Source organism: Notamacropus eugenii, chromosome 2 (assembly GCF_028372415.1).
Source record: "Notamacropus eugenii isolate mMacEug1 chromosome 2, mMacEug1.pri_v2, whole genome shotgun sequence".
Classification (NCBI taxonomy): Eukaryota; Metazoa; Chordata; class Mammalia; order Diprotodontia; family Macropodidae; genus Notamacropus; species Notamacropus eugenii.
Genome location: NC_092873.1, coordinates 73,577,173 through 73,591,556, shown reverse-complemented (window position 1 = coordinate 73,591,556; position 14,384 = coordinate 73,577,173). Strand labels below are relative to the sequence as shown.

The following is a 14,384-nucleotide window of genomic DNA, read 5'->3' as shown; positions in this document are numbered from 1 at the left end:
TGGGTGACCCAAGTCACATACCCAAAACCCTCATTTTAATATAGACCACTTCCTCTTATATTAGCTAGTCAAAGTTGATGAGTACCCCTTCAAGAGTACCTATTCTTCAAAAGGCATATAAACTGTGAGCCTACCCCATGAGACATCTTTAGTCTAAGACAGATGGCCCAAATGACCATCCTTTTATTAGAAAATGTGCTAACCTTATAAATAAAATGATTAACTCAGATGCTATGTTTCTTGAATTTTTTTTAATCATCATACTAAGAAACAACTAAGTGTAATATAAAGAATTGATCTCATATCTCTACATGGAAGATCATACAGACTCTTGTTTTAAGGAAGGGAAGTGAAAAAATATGAACAAATAACTTCCAGAATACTAACAGAAGAACAACACTGTCAGTGAAAATTGTAGATGCTAATGAATCGTACATTTCTTCTAATTAGACAATTCAGATTCTGTGATTCAATAGCTGGCAGGCTAGATAGAGGAATGATCTGTGGTAAGGTTATTCAGAAAAGCAGCATCCATGAAAGAATAACCACAAGACCTGGAAAAGAAAACAAAACTGGACCCTTGGATTTCGAAAGGGGTCTAGCCTTCACACAAATCTTCTCCTTAATCTGGAATGGGAAACCATATAAAGTCTTAATTTCTTCTCGACAGTCTTCTTCAGTGGCACATCTCTTCATTATTATGTCATAGTAAGACTCACCTGAAAGGAACCAGAAATGAGTTTTCCTTTTTCTCTTTTCCCTTGCCTTCATGAATATTCTAAACCCTTGGTTCAGGCTTTTAACCCATGGAGCCTAGAACCCTCCCACTCTTTGACAAAAAAACAAAATCTCATATTGTAGAAGTGGCTCAGTTCTTAATACTGATAACAACCCAAAACACTGAAGTTATTTTTTCATATCCCTGATTTCACTTAAGTCATTCTATGAATTTTTATGCTACCTCCCACACTCTCACTGGGTTTATGTTTATTTTAAGCCTCTCCAAGTAACAAGTTTAGTAGTTTCCTTAAAGAAGCTTAATTTTCTGACTCTAGTTTTCTGCCTCAAACTAGGCACAAACCAACATCTCACACCATATACCAAGATAAGGTCAAAATAGGTACATGATGTGGACATAGAGACTGATATCATAAGCAAATTAGGGGAGAATGGAAAAAATTACCTGTTAGATCTCTGGATAGAGGAAGAATTCATGACAAAATATAAGATTTAGAGGACCATGGGAAATAAAGTGGATAATTTTGATTACATTAAATTGGTTTCTGTACAAGCAGTGCCAATGTAGCCAAATTTTGAAAGAAAACAAGAAACCAAATGGGGAGGGGATTTTGTAACAAGTTTTTTTCTGATAAAAAGCTCACTTCTCAAATATATAGGGAACTGAACCAAATTTATAAAAATAAGAGCCATTCCTCAGTTAATAAATAGTCAAAAGTTATGAAGAGTTTTCAGAAGAAGAAATAAAAGCCATCAATATTTATATGAAAAAATTCTCTAAAACTAATAATTAGAGAAATGAAAATTAAAACAACTCTGAGGTACCATCCCACACCCATCAGATCGGCTAAAATGACAGAAAAGGAAAATGACAACTGTTGGAGGTGATATGGAAAAATAAGTATACTAATGCATAATTGGTAGAATTGTGAACTGATCCCAACCATTCTGGAGAACAACTTGGAACCATGCCCAAAGGGCTATAAAACTACATACTCTTTGACCCAGAAATACTACTAATAGACCTGTATCCCAAATGCATCAAAGGAAAAGGACCCACAAGTACCAAAATATTTATAGCAATTCTTTCAGTGGTGGCAAAGAACTGGTAATTGAAGAAATATCCATCAATTGGGGAATGGCTGAACAAGTTATGGTATATGATTTTGATGGAATATTATTATGCTGTAAAAAAATAATGAAGGCGATGGGTTCAGAAAAACTTGAGAAGACTTATACAAGCTGATTCAAAGTGAAATGAGCAGAAGTAGGAAAATATCATATACACTAACAGTAATATAATGATGATAATTAACTGTGAAAGGCTTAGCTACTCTGATAATACAATGATCCATGACAATTCTAGAGGGCTCAGGTTGGAAAATGCTACTCACCTCCAGAAAGAGAACTGATGAACTGAGCACTGACTGAAGCACATTTTTTTCACTTTCTTTACTTTTCTTGCTCATTTTTTGCAACATAGATAATATGGAAATATGTTTTATGTGACTTCACATGTATATAGAGTATCATATTACTTACCTTCTCAATTGGGTGGGGAAGGCGGGAGGGCATGAGAGAATTTGGAACTGAAAATAATTTTTTAAATGATCTCATTGGGGATCTTTGAGATTATATTTTATGTTTTGGCTTACCTTACACTGTGTAAGGAATTCAGTTTTTCATAAACCTAATCATAAAAAAGAGATAAGGAGTTGTTAAACTAACTATAAAAATGTAGTGAAGTCAGGTGCTCCCTTTGAGGTGCACATAAATCCATGGAGTGTCTCAGAAAAGAAGCAGTAATGATGAAATACAGGCCATATTCTCTGGGTAACATTTTTAAAAGTCAGTTCAATAAGTCTAGGAAAAATTTTCAAAGAGAACATCCCATTTTTTGATGGAGTGAAGAGAAAATGCATGGAGTTGAAGAAAGTTAAACTATAAGAAGCCATGTAGAGCTGATCAGTGGTAAACAGTCAGAGGTAAATACCACAAAGAAAGGAGAAAAGATTCACAGTCACCAAGGTGAATCCAACTGAAGGTGTCTCAGATCAGAGGCTGTGCTGCTGAAACATACAACATCCCAAGACAGTCATCCTGAATTTCCTTTCTCTCTTGAATGCTTTTATAGCAGCCTGAAGCCTTTTCCTCTGAGCACAGGAATGTTTTAAACATTTAGTTTTTCTTTATAATCAATGTTAACTACCAGCATCTGCTAGTCAGGATATGCTTATTGGAAATATAGTTGGGAAGAGACCATTGAGGGCAGAAAAAAATATATATATGCATAGATCTAACACTGAGATGTTAGGCCAAAATCACTCCCTGGCAGAGGACTCAGAGATACAGGATAAAAAGGATTATAGAAGCTTCTTTTTTTTTTTTTTTTTTTTTTTTTTTTTTTTACTATTGCTCAGGGAGGAGAATAAGTGCTTGCACTGGGAAACCTATCTGAGTAACAAATCTGTAGTTGGATGAGAAGCAAATAGGAATGTTTGAACAACCCTGATCACCACATCATAACACACTACCACTGCTACAACTACAAGTAAGATTATTGAGTTTGTTTCCCTGAGATGAAACAATTCTGTTCTGATCTACATTTGATGTCTAAAGGCTAAACCTGAAATAACTATCTATATTTCATGTGAGAATACCATATTTAAAAGCTACCAGATCATGACTGCTACTCAGATCTGTCTGTCTGTCTGTCTGTCTATCTCTCTCTCTCTCTCACACACACACACACACACACACACACACACACACACACATACACACACACACGCTACACAGCATAATTATATCAAGTGGTTAAGGATACCACTCTACTTGTAATTGCATGATTTATGTATAAACTTTTAAATCTAGTAGATCTGAACCTTAACAATAAACTGAAGATCTGACTTCTGGGAATTCAGCAATGTTTGTCTTTCTGTCATGACCAAGCAATCATTATCTATGCTGAAAGTATAAATTGGTCTTCCTTCTAAAACAGAAGGCAGGGACAGCTACGTGGCACAGTGGATATAGCACTGGCCCTGGAGGAACTCAGCAGGACTTGAGTTCAAATTTGACCACAGACACTTAGTAGTTGCGTGTACCCACTGTGTGTGCCCACAGATGCCCACTGTGATTGTGAGAGAATCACTCAGCTTTAGTTTTCTCATCTGTAAAGTAAGAGTAATAATAGCACCTACTTCACAGGGTTGCTGTGAGGACCAAATGAAACGGTATATGTAAAACACTTTGCAAAGCCTACAAGTGAATAAGCCTTATAAGAGACATATGAATCTAGCTATTAGCTATTATTACTTCACAACCAGCAAACTGGCAAAGATGACCAAAAAACTGAAGCACTGAAGTTGGAGGTGCTAAGGAAAGACAGGAATACTAATACAAGCAACAACAATAAAAATAATACTTAGTAGAGATCTTGATTACAGCATCTCTTTTGGAAGATAATTGGAATTATGTGAATAAAAATGTTCATACCCTTTGACCCAGACATGCTATTACAAGGCATGTACCACAAGGAGGTCAAAGTAGCACTTTTTATAGTAGCAAAGAGCAAAGCAGGAGCTCATCAACCTAGAAAGGACAAACTATGGTATGTGAAGGTAATCAAATATTATGTTTTTGGAAGAAATGATGAATACGAGTTCAGAGGAACATGGAAAGATTTAAATGAAATGATGCAATGTAAAGTAAGCAGAAGGTCAATATATACAAAGAGAATAATAATTTTTTTTGAAGGGGAAAGGCATGGTAATTGGGGTTAAGTGACTTGCTCAAGGTCACACAGCTAATAAGTGTATCAAGTGTCTGAGGCCGCATTTGAACTCAGGTCCTCCTGACACCAGGGCCAGGGCTCTACTCACTATACCACCTAGCTGCCCCAAGAACATTAATTTTTTAAGAGCACAAAAAATAAATCAAATTCCAAGTATCTGAAATGGACAATCTTGATCTCAGAGAACATATAATGAAACATACCATCCTTCTCTTGACAGGGTCAAGGGAGTATGGGAGCAGAATTTTGCTCGCTCTGTCCAGAAGAAGACTGGAAAGTATTGTTAAGGATTATGAGGTTCTATGTTTAAGAAAAAAAAAACCTGAAGGTCATGTTTTCATAACTTTACATAGGTTGTATTTTCATCACTGCTGATGATTATAGGAGAAGAATTAAGAAAATAAAGGCAAATTTATAAGGTAAAGAACCAGTTAAGAAGATGGTGTCTAAGAACAGGATTTGGATTTCTGGATCACATCTTAAAAGAAAAGAATGGTAAATTTATAATGAGGGATGAAATGTACCTAACAAACATTAATAAGGATGTATTTCTCTTCTTGAAAAATTAATCAAAAGGGTTTTATACTAAAAAGAGAGGGGAAGGGAGAAAAGTGCTTATATAAATTATATATATATATATATATGTATTCACTAAATCAAATATGATAAAGAATAACTAAAAGGTAGGAAAAAGAATAACAACAGAAATACTCAGTAATTCACAAACTCCACCTTTCCCCCCCCCCAAAAAATAAACAATATAACTTAGTCTCAGACGTCTATAAACAAATGAAGTATTGACAATAAACAAAGCATACACAAAGAAGAAAATTTGATCTCATATGCACCACTAAGACTTGGTGGGATGGTACCCATGACTAGAATTGGTAATACATATACCTTATTCTGAAGGAACCTTATTCAAAAGGGAAAAAAATAAATGAAAATGATGACACAGTAAAAAACGATATATAAACATATATATTAGTTTTTGCAGATAATGTCAGATTGACATAATGTGGTATTTAGCCTTGCTTAACTTTTTTTCTCTTTTTACTTATTACATACTATGCAGGGAATTTAGAAAGGGGTGCATAATTCATTGTAAGAACAAAATATGTCAATGACAATTTGTTATTTTGAAGAAATCCAGAAACCAGAAGGGAGAAGCTTAGTGAAAAACAATTGGAGGAAGATCGACGGAGGCAGAAATAGAAGGGATACTGTTGTGAGTTATACTATAGAGCACCTGAAGATGAGGAGTTAGTGAAATAGATCACCAGTCTGGCAGAGGCATGATATAAATATAATAGCAGTCTGAATGACTCCCTCTAACCCTAGATCAATAAGAGGCCAAGAAATTATGGTAAGTGCGATGTCCTTAAAAGCATGTACTCAGCTGACATAATTCCCACGTGGATTTTGTAACATAAGTAGACATTCTATAACTGATTCTAGTCTGTTAACCACATGTAAATAGAAGACTCTGGCTACAGAAGTGCATTCTAAAGCCTTCATCTCTTTTCTTTGGTCGACTCTTTCCTGCTCTGCTGGTGGTCTTCCAGTGGGAAAAGAAAGAGAATGCTCTAAGGGGAGAGGCCTTAGGCCTTAGACTAACTTTTGACCAATGAATATGGGCCTTGGTTCTTTATCTCAGGATTTGTTCTTTTGTTTTAAGGGTAGGAAATTAGAAGCCATGACCAGGTGAATTATAAAAGATCAGGAGAGTGAGACACCAGCACACTGGGGGTTAAGTCCATGTTGAGTTTTTCAGCAGCCCATCCAGTTTTTAAGTCCTACAGATCAATCTTCTGGACTTTCTGACCTTCAAGATCCAATTCTATAATATCAATAATAGAGGCAAGGAATCATCCAACAATTTTGCCCCATTTGGACATGAACTTCATGGGGATGATAGCATAAGGAAACTGTTAAGTCTGAGCTTATTCTTCCCAGAGACTAAGATGGTATGATGGAAAGTATGCCCTGATGTGTTCAGGGGGAAATTATACTTGTATTCTATATTCAAAGTAACTCCCTTTATAAAAACTAATTGATGGGGTTGCAAATCCAAGATGGAAGAGCAGAAGCAGGGACCTGCTTGAGCTCTTCCCCCAAATTCCCCAAAAAACTTGTAAAAAATGACTCTAACCAAATTCTAGAGCATCAGAAGCCACAAAAATGACAAACTGAAGCAAATTTCCAGCCCAAGACAATCTGGAAGGTTGACAGGAAGGGGACTGAGAGCGGAGCATGGTCCAACCCCAACCCCAGCTCCAGGGCAGTGGCAGCCACTGCCTAAGTAGCAGTTGCCTCTGAAGTCCTCCACTTAACAAAGAACTCAAAAGTCAAGTAATTGGCTGGAAAAATGACCAAAAAGGAAAAAAATAAGACTATAGATTCTTACTTACTTGGTGAAAAGGTATTTTTTTATGTAATTTGTGATGAGGAAGATCAAAACATACAACCAGAAGAAGACAACAAAGCCAAAGCTCCTGCATTCAAAGCCTCCAAGAAAAATATGAATTGGTTTCAGGCCATGGAAGAACTCAAAAAGGATTGTGAAACTCAAATAAGAAAAGTAAAGAAAAATTGGGAAGAGAAATGAGAGTGATGCAAGAAAATAATGAAAAACAAGTCAATTGCTTGCTAAAGGAAACTCTCCAAAAATGCTGAAGAAAATAACATCTTTAAAATTAGACTAACCCAAATGGCAAAAGAGGTCCAAAAAGCCAATGAGGAGAAGAATGTCTTAAGAAGAAGAATGGGCTAAATGGAAAAAGAGGTCCAAAAACTCATTGAAGAAAATAATTCCTTTAACAATTAGAATGGGACAAATAGAAGCTAATGACTTTATGAAAAATGAATAAATTATTTTTAAAAATGAAAAAAATAAATGACACAGTGTGAAGTATCTCATTGGAAAACAACTGACCTGGAAAATTGATCAGGAGAGATAATATTAAAATTATTGACCTACTTGAAAGCCAAGATCAAAAAAAAAAGAGCCTAGACATCATCTTTCATGAAATTATCAAGGAAAACTGCCCCAATATTCTAGAACCAGAAGGAAAAATAGAAATTGAAAGAATTCACCAGTTACCTCTTGAAAGAGATTCCAAAAGGAAAGCTCCTGGGAATATTATAGCCAAATTCCAGAGTTCCCAGGTCAAGAAGAAAATATTGCAATGAGCCAAGAAGAAACCATTCAAGTATGCTGGAAACATAATAAGGATAACACAAGATTTAGCAGCTTCTACACTAAGGGATTAGAGGGTTTGGAATATGATATTCCTGAGGTCAAAGGAGGTAGGAGTAAAACCAAGAACTGCCTACCTAGCAAAACTGAGTATAATACTTGAGGGGAAAAAAATGGTCATTCAATGAAATAGAGGACTTTCAAGCATTCTTGATGAAAAGACCAAAGCTGAATAGAAAATTTGACTTCCAAATACAAGAATCAAGGGAAACATGAAAAGGTAAGCATGAAGAGAAATCATAAGGTTCTTACTAAAGTTGAACTTCTTACATTCCTATAAGGAAAGATAGTATTTGTAACTCTTGAGATCTTTCTTTGTATTACAGTAGTTGGAGGGAATATATCTATATCTGTATCTATATATATGTGTGTGTGTGTGTGTGTGTGTGTGTGTGTGTGTGTGTGTACGTATGTATGTGTATACATATATATGTGTGTATGAATGCATATATACATATATATACATATATATGGAGAGGAGGGGGTCTCAGGGTTGTGAGTTGAATATGAAGGGATGATATCTAAAAAATAAAATTAAGTGTTGAGAAGAATGTACTGAGAGAAAAAGAAAGGAAGAGGTAGAATGTAGTAAATCATCTAATATAAAAGGGTCAAGAAAGAACTTTTACAATGGAGGGAAAGAGGTGGAAGGTGAGAGGGAATAAGTGAGCCTTACTTTCATCGAATTTGGGCTCAAGAAGGAATAACATACACACTTAATTGGGTTTGGAAATTTCTTACCCTACAGGAAAACAGAGGGGAAGGGGATAAGACAGGGGGGAATAACAGAAAGGACAACAGATTGAGGGAAAGGGTAATCAGAAACAAAGGCTGGTAGAGGGACAGGTCAAAGGAGAGAATGGAATAAATGGAGAGCAGGACAGGATAGAGGGAAATACAGTTAGTCTTTCACAACATGATTATTATGGAAGTATTTTTTCATGACTACACATGGCTATATCGAATTCCTTGCCTTGACAATGAAGTGGGTTGGGAGGGGGAAAGGAAGAGAATGTGGAACTCAAAACTTTAAAAATGAATGTCAAAAATTGTTTTTATGTGCAACTAGGAAATAAGATATATAGGCAATGGGGTATAGAAATCTGTCTTGCACTAAGGAAAATAGAAAGGAAAGGGATGGGGGAAAGGGAGTGATAGAAGGGAAGACAGATTTGAGGAAAGGATACATGTTGTCCTGGGGTTGGAGGAGGGGAGAGATGGAGAGAAAATTTGAAATTCAAAATTTTGTGGAACTGAATGTCGAAAATGGAAAATAAAGAAATTTAATTAGAAAAAACTAATTGATGTTAGGCAGAGTTAGATGGTGCAGTTTTTAAAGTGGATTGATCAGGAGTCGAATTTATCACATAAAAAGCAAGGGTAGGAATCATGATCTGAAAGTTAAAGCTAAAATAGATTTAATCAAAAGAGAAAAATAAGGAAACTATACTATATTGTTTTAGACCACTTACAAAAAAACTAAACAGTATAAATTACCTGAGAGTATATCTGTCAAAACGGATACCAGAATTATTACAAACATAAACATAAAATGCTTTTTATATAAATAAAGATCTAAATAATTGAAGTAGTATGTACTATTCCTGGGTAGGTAAAGTCAATATAAAAAATGATAATTTTACCAAACTTATCTATTTATGTAATGCTATCTCAATTAAATTACTAAAAATTTTATTACTGAGTTAAAAATAGTGAAGCTTATTTGCAACAACAAAGGATCACAAACTTTAAAGAGATCAGGGGAAGAAAGATGTAAAGGAAACAGATTTAGTAGTATCAGACTTTACACCATATTATAAGGTGAGAGTATTGTTGAGACAATCTCTCAGATAGAATGTGATTGGGTGGAATAGAAAAGCATGGAAAGAGTTGGACTTATGAAGAAAGATGCTGTCTACCTTCAGAGAAACAGATGCTAGGTGGAAATAATCATGGTACAAACTAACATATATGAGCATGAGCATATATGTATGTGTGTACATATATGATTATAAATATCTATGTTTGTGTATGCATGTGTGCACGTGTGTATATGTATGTGTGCATATGTGTATACATGTATGCACATATATCCATGCTTAATTGTAGCCTTCTTTGGGATAGAGGAGGGGGAGATAAAATAAGAAGTGCGCAGCAGAGATGTAAGGACACAAAGAAAAGAAAGGATGGGCAGCTTTGGATATGAGTACTGCTTATTAAACAGGCTTTCTTGAAATAGGAATTTATTGTTTTATAGTGAATCCTCCCCTATGTTCTGCTGTGTACAAGGCAATGTTGATTTTTTTCTTATTTTGTATTTTAGTTCAAAATTTTAAAAATTTATGTTAAAAAAACTAATTGATGCTGGGGCAGTTTGGAGACGCAGTAGATAGAGCTCTGGCCCTGGAATCAAATCTAACCTCGGACACTTACTAGCTGTGTGATCTTGAGCAAGTCACTTAATCCCCACTTCCTCTTAAAAAAAAAACTGATGTTAATTGGTCAGTTGGAACTAGGATGCTAAGTCATTGGTTATTAACAATGTGATCAATACCAAAATAGGGGTACAAGCCAACAGCAGTAGAGAATGTCACCCCAATTCCTCAGAGATACCTTAGAATCCTGAGGGAGTGTTATACCTAGCCTTGTTCTGGACAGAAGGTCAAAATGACAAAATACATGAAGCTGAGGGGGAGTTTACCTTCAATTACCAATTTAATGGCTAATTGTGCCAAAGGTAGAGCAGTTTAGCTTGCATTAAAGCTTATTTCATTTATCAAAAAGTGGAGAGATCAACAAGGGGAATTTCTGGAACTACTCACCAACCAAGATAAACCAAGAAACTATAGGAACCTAGCGGGGTAGCAGGGGAGAGAAATGCCTACTCAATATTGGATTTGTGAAAAGTCATTCCTAGCCTGTATCCTACACTGGGGAAAAGATTTCAAAGGGTTCAGAGAAAGGTCAGGTAGGCTCCTATAGCCTCATATTTTATAGCAGAAGTGAGTCCAGAATAGGAGACTCTCAGGAATTAAATTCTGAAAGCATTAAAAAAAAGTAAAATGATGAAGAAAAGGTGAAGTTGTCTAAAGAAACAAATGTGTATGAACAAGAAATGCATCAACAAATAGATTTTTAAAAGACATGTAGAGAAGATAGAAGCAAAAGCATATAACTAAAAATGAATACAAATTGCATCATGGTCCTATAACAATAGAGTCCAAATGAATAAAGCTAAGACCAAAAAGAAAAAGATTAGAGGTGGGGGAAGGTGTAGAGGTGGGAGTACGGGTGGTAGTTAAGCTACTTTTGATAAAAGAAGAGGAAAGTGGTTAGGGAGTTGATAACAACTGATTATGGAAGAAATTCCTCTTTTGATACTAGTTTCTCTGCCAAAAGAAACTATAAACTACGAAAGAAGCAGAAAAAATGACTATAGAAAGATGAAATTCAATATAAGTAAGAGAGCATTTGAATGTCCTCCATGAGTTCAAATCACCTGGTCCATATAAATTATATGTAGCCCAGTTTATTGAATGAATTGGAAAATATAATCCCTGAGCAAGTTAGTGATCTTTGAAGATTACTGAAAATAGTCAAGATACTACAAGACTGAGGAAAGGCAAATGTCCTTATTTTTTAAAAGGTGTGGATCTGCAAACTATAGCCAGGTGAATTTGACTTTTGTTTCCAGCAAAAAGAAAGGAAGGGAGGAAGGGAAGAAGGAAGGAAGGAAGGAAGAAAGGAAGGAAGGAAGGAAGGAAGGAAGGAAGGAAGGAAGGAAGGAAGGAAGGAAGGAAGGAAGGAAGGAAGGAAGGAAGGAAGGAAGGAAGGAAGGAAAGTTTAGAATACATTAATAAGGAGAGGCACTATGATGCAGTGGATAAAAAATCAGCCTTAAAGCCAAGAAGACCTAGGTTCAATTCCTACCTCTGACACATATAGTCTCTGTGACCCTTGGCGACTAACTTAGCCTCTCAATGTTGTAAGTCACTCGAAGATTGTAAGTTAGAGAAGGCGATAGCCTACACTTGGAATTTTCTCACCTGTGAGTTCCCTATGCCAATGAAATCGCAGATCCAGTCCCTATCCCTTTCATTAAAGTGATAATTACTGTATATTCAGAAAAGGAAACAGCACTCAAAAGGTAACATGACTTCATCATGAATAGGCAAGGCCAATAACCTCATTTTCTTTTCTGAAAGGGTTATTCATATTATCATAGTATTGGAACTATAGTTTATCTAGATTTCCAAGTTTCCAAGATGTTTACCAACATCTCCTAAGCCCCACTGGAGATAAGATATGGGCTACTTCTATGCAGAATATGAATGTAGAATATGGCTATGTAGAATAGAAATGGCTGAATGAGTAGATTAACCATAAATGGCTTTGTCTCAATATAAAAGATCTTCAGTAGAAAGTACCAAGATATGATGTCTGAAGTAGAGATAATGGTTCCTAAGCTACTTAACATTTTTTCCAGTAGTTTGGATAAAATGGTAGAGTGGCTAAATGACAGTTAATATGAAAGAGATCTGAGGTTTTAGTGAACTGTAAGCTAAATTGCATGACATGGTAGCCAAAAAAACTAATGCGATTTTAAGTTGCACTGAGAAAGATCCAATCAGAAAGAAAGAAGACACAGACCTTTAATATTCCGCTCTGGTCAACAGAATAGTATGGTTAATGTTGAATGTCACATTTTAGGGTAGACTGATAAGCTGAGACATATCTGGATGAATGTAAACAGGATAGAAAGTGGTTTGGAGATCATGACGTGTAAGGATTAGAAAGGCTAGTCTGCAGCAAATAATTTTTAAGAGTGAAGGGTGGAATGCACTATCTACATTCAGATATTGGAAACACTAATGTGGAAAAGGAATTAGATTCATTTTATCTGATCCCAGAGTATAGAATTAGGGGCAGATTTTGGTTTGATGTAAGAAAAAGCTTCCTAACAATTAGAGCTATCCAAAAGTCAAATGAGTCACTTCTCAAGGTGGTGAATTCCCCATCATTATAGTTCTAAACACATATATTGAGTTTATATGTTGGGGAAACCATATGTATGTGTTGGATCACATGACTTCTAAGTTTCTTTCCAACTCAGAGTCTACAGTTCTGATTGAGATTCTCTATCCCAGTAAGCTTCATCTAGAGTCATTATTGGAATTTTTCTAGCATTGGTCTCATAATTCTTCTAATCCTCAACCAACAGATATCAACAGGACTGTTCTCAAATCACCAACTATGGTCCTCAAATAATTGTTTGATATCCCTCTGTACAAAGGTTGGAAAGCAAAGGTATAAATCACCCAGAGTCAATTCTTCTTAGTTCTCTTTTGGGGGTTTGTTTTTTAAAACCAACAAACCCAGAGAAATAAACTATAATTGCCCCCTTCCCATGCCTGTTCAACCCCAGAAGAGATTCCCATGTTTCCAGACTGAAACTGAAAAGTTTTAGGGTATTTCTGCAAGTTCTCAATAACTTCTTCAAAACAGGTTAATCAGTTACCTAGGAAGCCAGAACACTGACCTGTATCTAAGAGCTCAGATCACTGCTGCTACTTCCCCATCCTCCCCACTTCCCACCTTCTGCAACTACTACACTACTACTCCACTTCTTTCTCTTATTCTGCTTTCCTATCCGGCTCCCTACCTCCAAAGCAACTTCTCCTACTCCCACACTCCTGCCCCCACCAGCACATATCCAAGTTTCTGCCCCACTTACCCACCCACCAATGAGCTGCTCACTACCCTGTGGGGGAGCACCTCCCCAGCTGTGGCCCAGAGGAGTGTAGGGACTAAAAGAAATACCCATTTTTGTGATTCCATAGACAGCGAGGCAACTCTTGTTTTGGTACATACACCACTTCAGTTCTTCGTTGCAGATTCGCTGAGCTCCTACCACATTGCAAGACGGGCAGAGTAATTCATTGGAATCATTTTTTTTAGTTATTGTCTCCTCTGACACAGTAGGTGATAAGGGTCTGTTCCATTCCTCTTTCAAGTCTTGCCATGTAAATGCTGGCAGCAAATGGTACTGTCCTGAAAGGTCAGATATAAGAGATTCATCTCTCTTTCCCTCAGCATTTCTTTTTTCTTTGTCTTCATTCTTGGCTTCTGAACATGATGGGCAACTCAGACTACTAGAGCTGTTTTTTTGAACTTCTGTGCATGCCCTCTTAGGTCCTTCAAAGGAAAAAAAGTAAAAGGAAAGATAACTCTTTACATTACCTCCCTTTCTTCATGTTCTCTATACTGAACCATGCTTAGAAATTTTTTTGCCTTTAGTAAGGCTAGGTTTCTATCTGCACAAAAATCAATTCAATCTCAGACCCTAACAAACACCATTAAACAATAATAATACCTTATATTTGTATACAGTGCTTTATAATTTCCTAATAAATACCATTAAAGAATAATAACACCCTACATTTGTGTATAGTGCTTTATAATTTCCTAAATATTGCCACAAACACTATCATATTCCATCTAAACAACAACTTTGTGAGAAAGGATGTAAAACTAAAATCTTCATTTTACAGATGGGAACACTGAGGCTGAGAGATTGAAAAAATTGTTAAA

At 36.0% G+C, this 14,384-nt stretch overlaps 1 long non-coding RNA gene across 4 annotated transcripts in view; it reads right to left on the bottom strand.

Moving 5' to 3' along the window:
* Nucleotides 1-245: 245 nt before the first annotated feature.
* LOC140525512 (uncharacterized) overlaps nucleotides 246-14,384 on the bottom strand; it is a 28,001-nt gene continuing 13,862 nt past the window's right edge. For all 4 annotated transcript variants that reach the window (XR_011974051.1, XR_011974052.1, XR_011974050.1 and 1 more), the window contains 2 exons: nucleotides 13,614-13,988; nucleotides 246-719 (listed from right to left, as the gene is read on the bottom strand). This is a non-coding gene — a long non-coding RNA (uncharacterized lncRNA). The remainder of the gene's footprint in view (nucleotides 720-13,613; nucleotides 13,989-14,384) is intronic.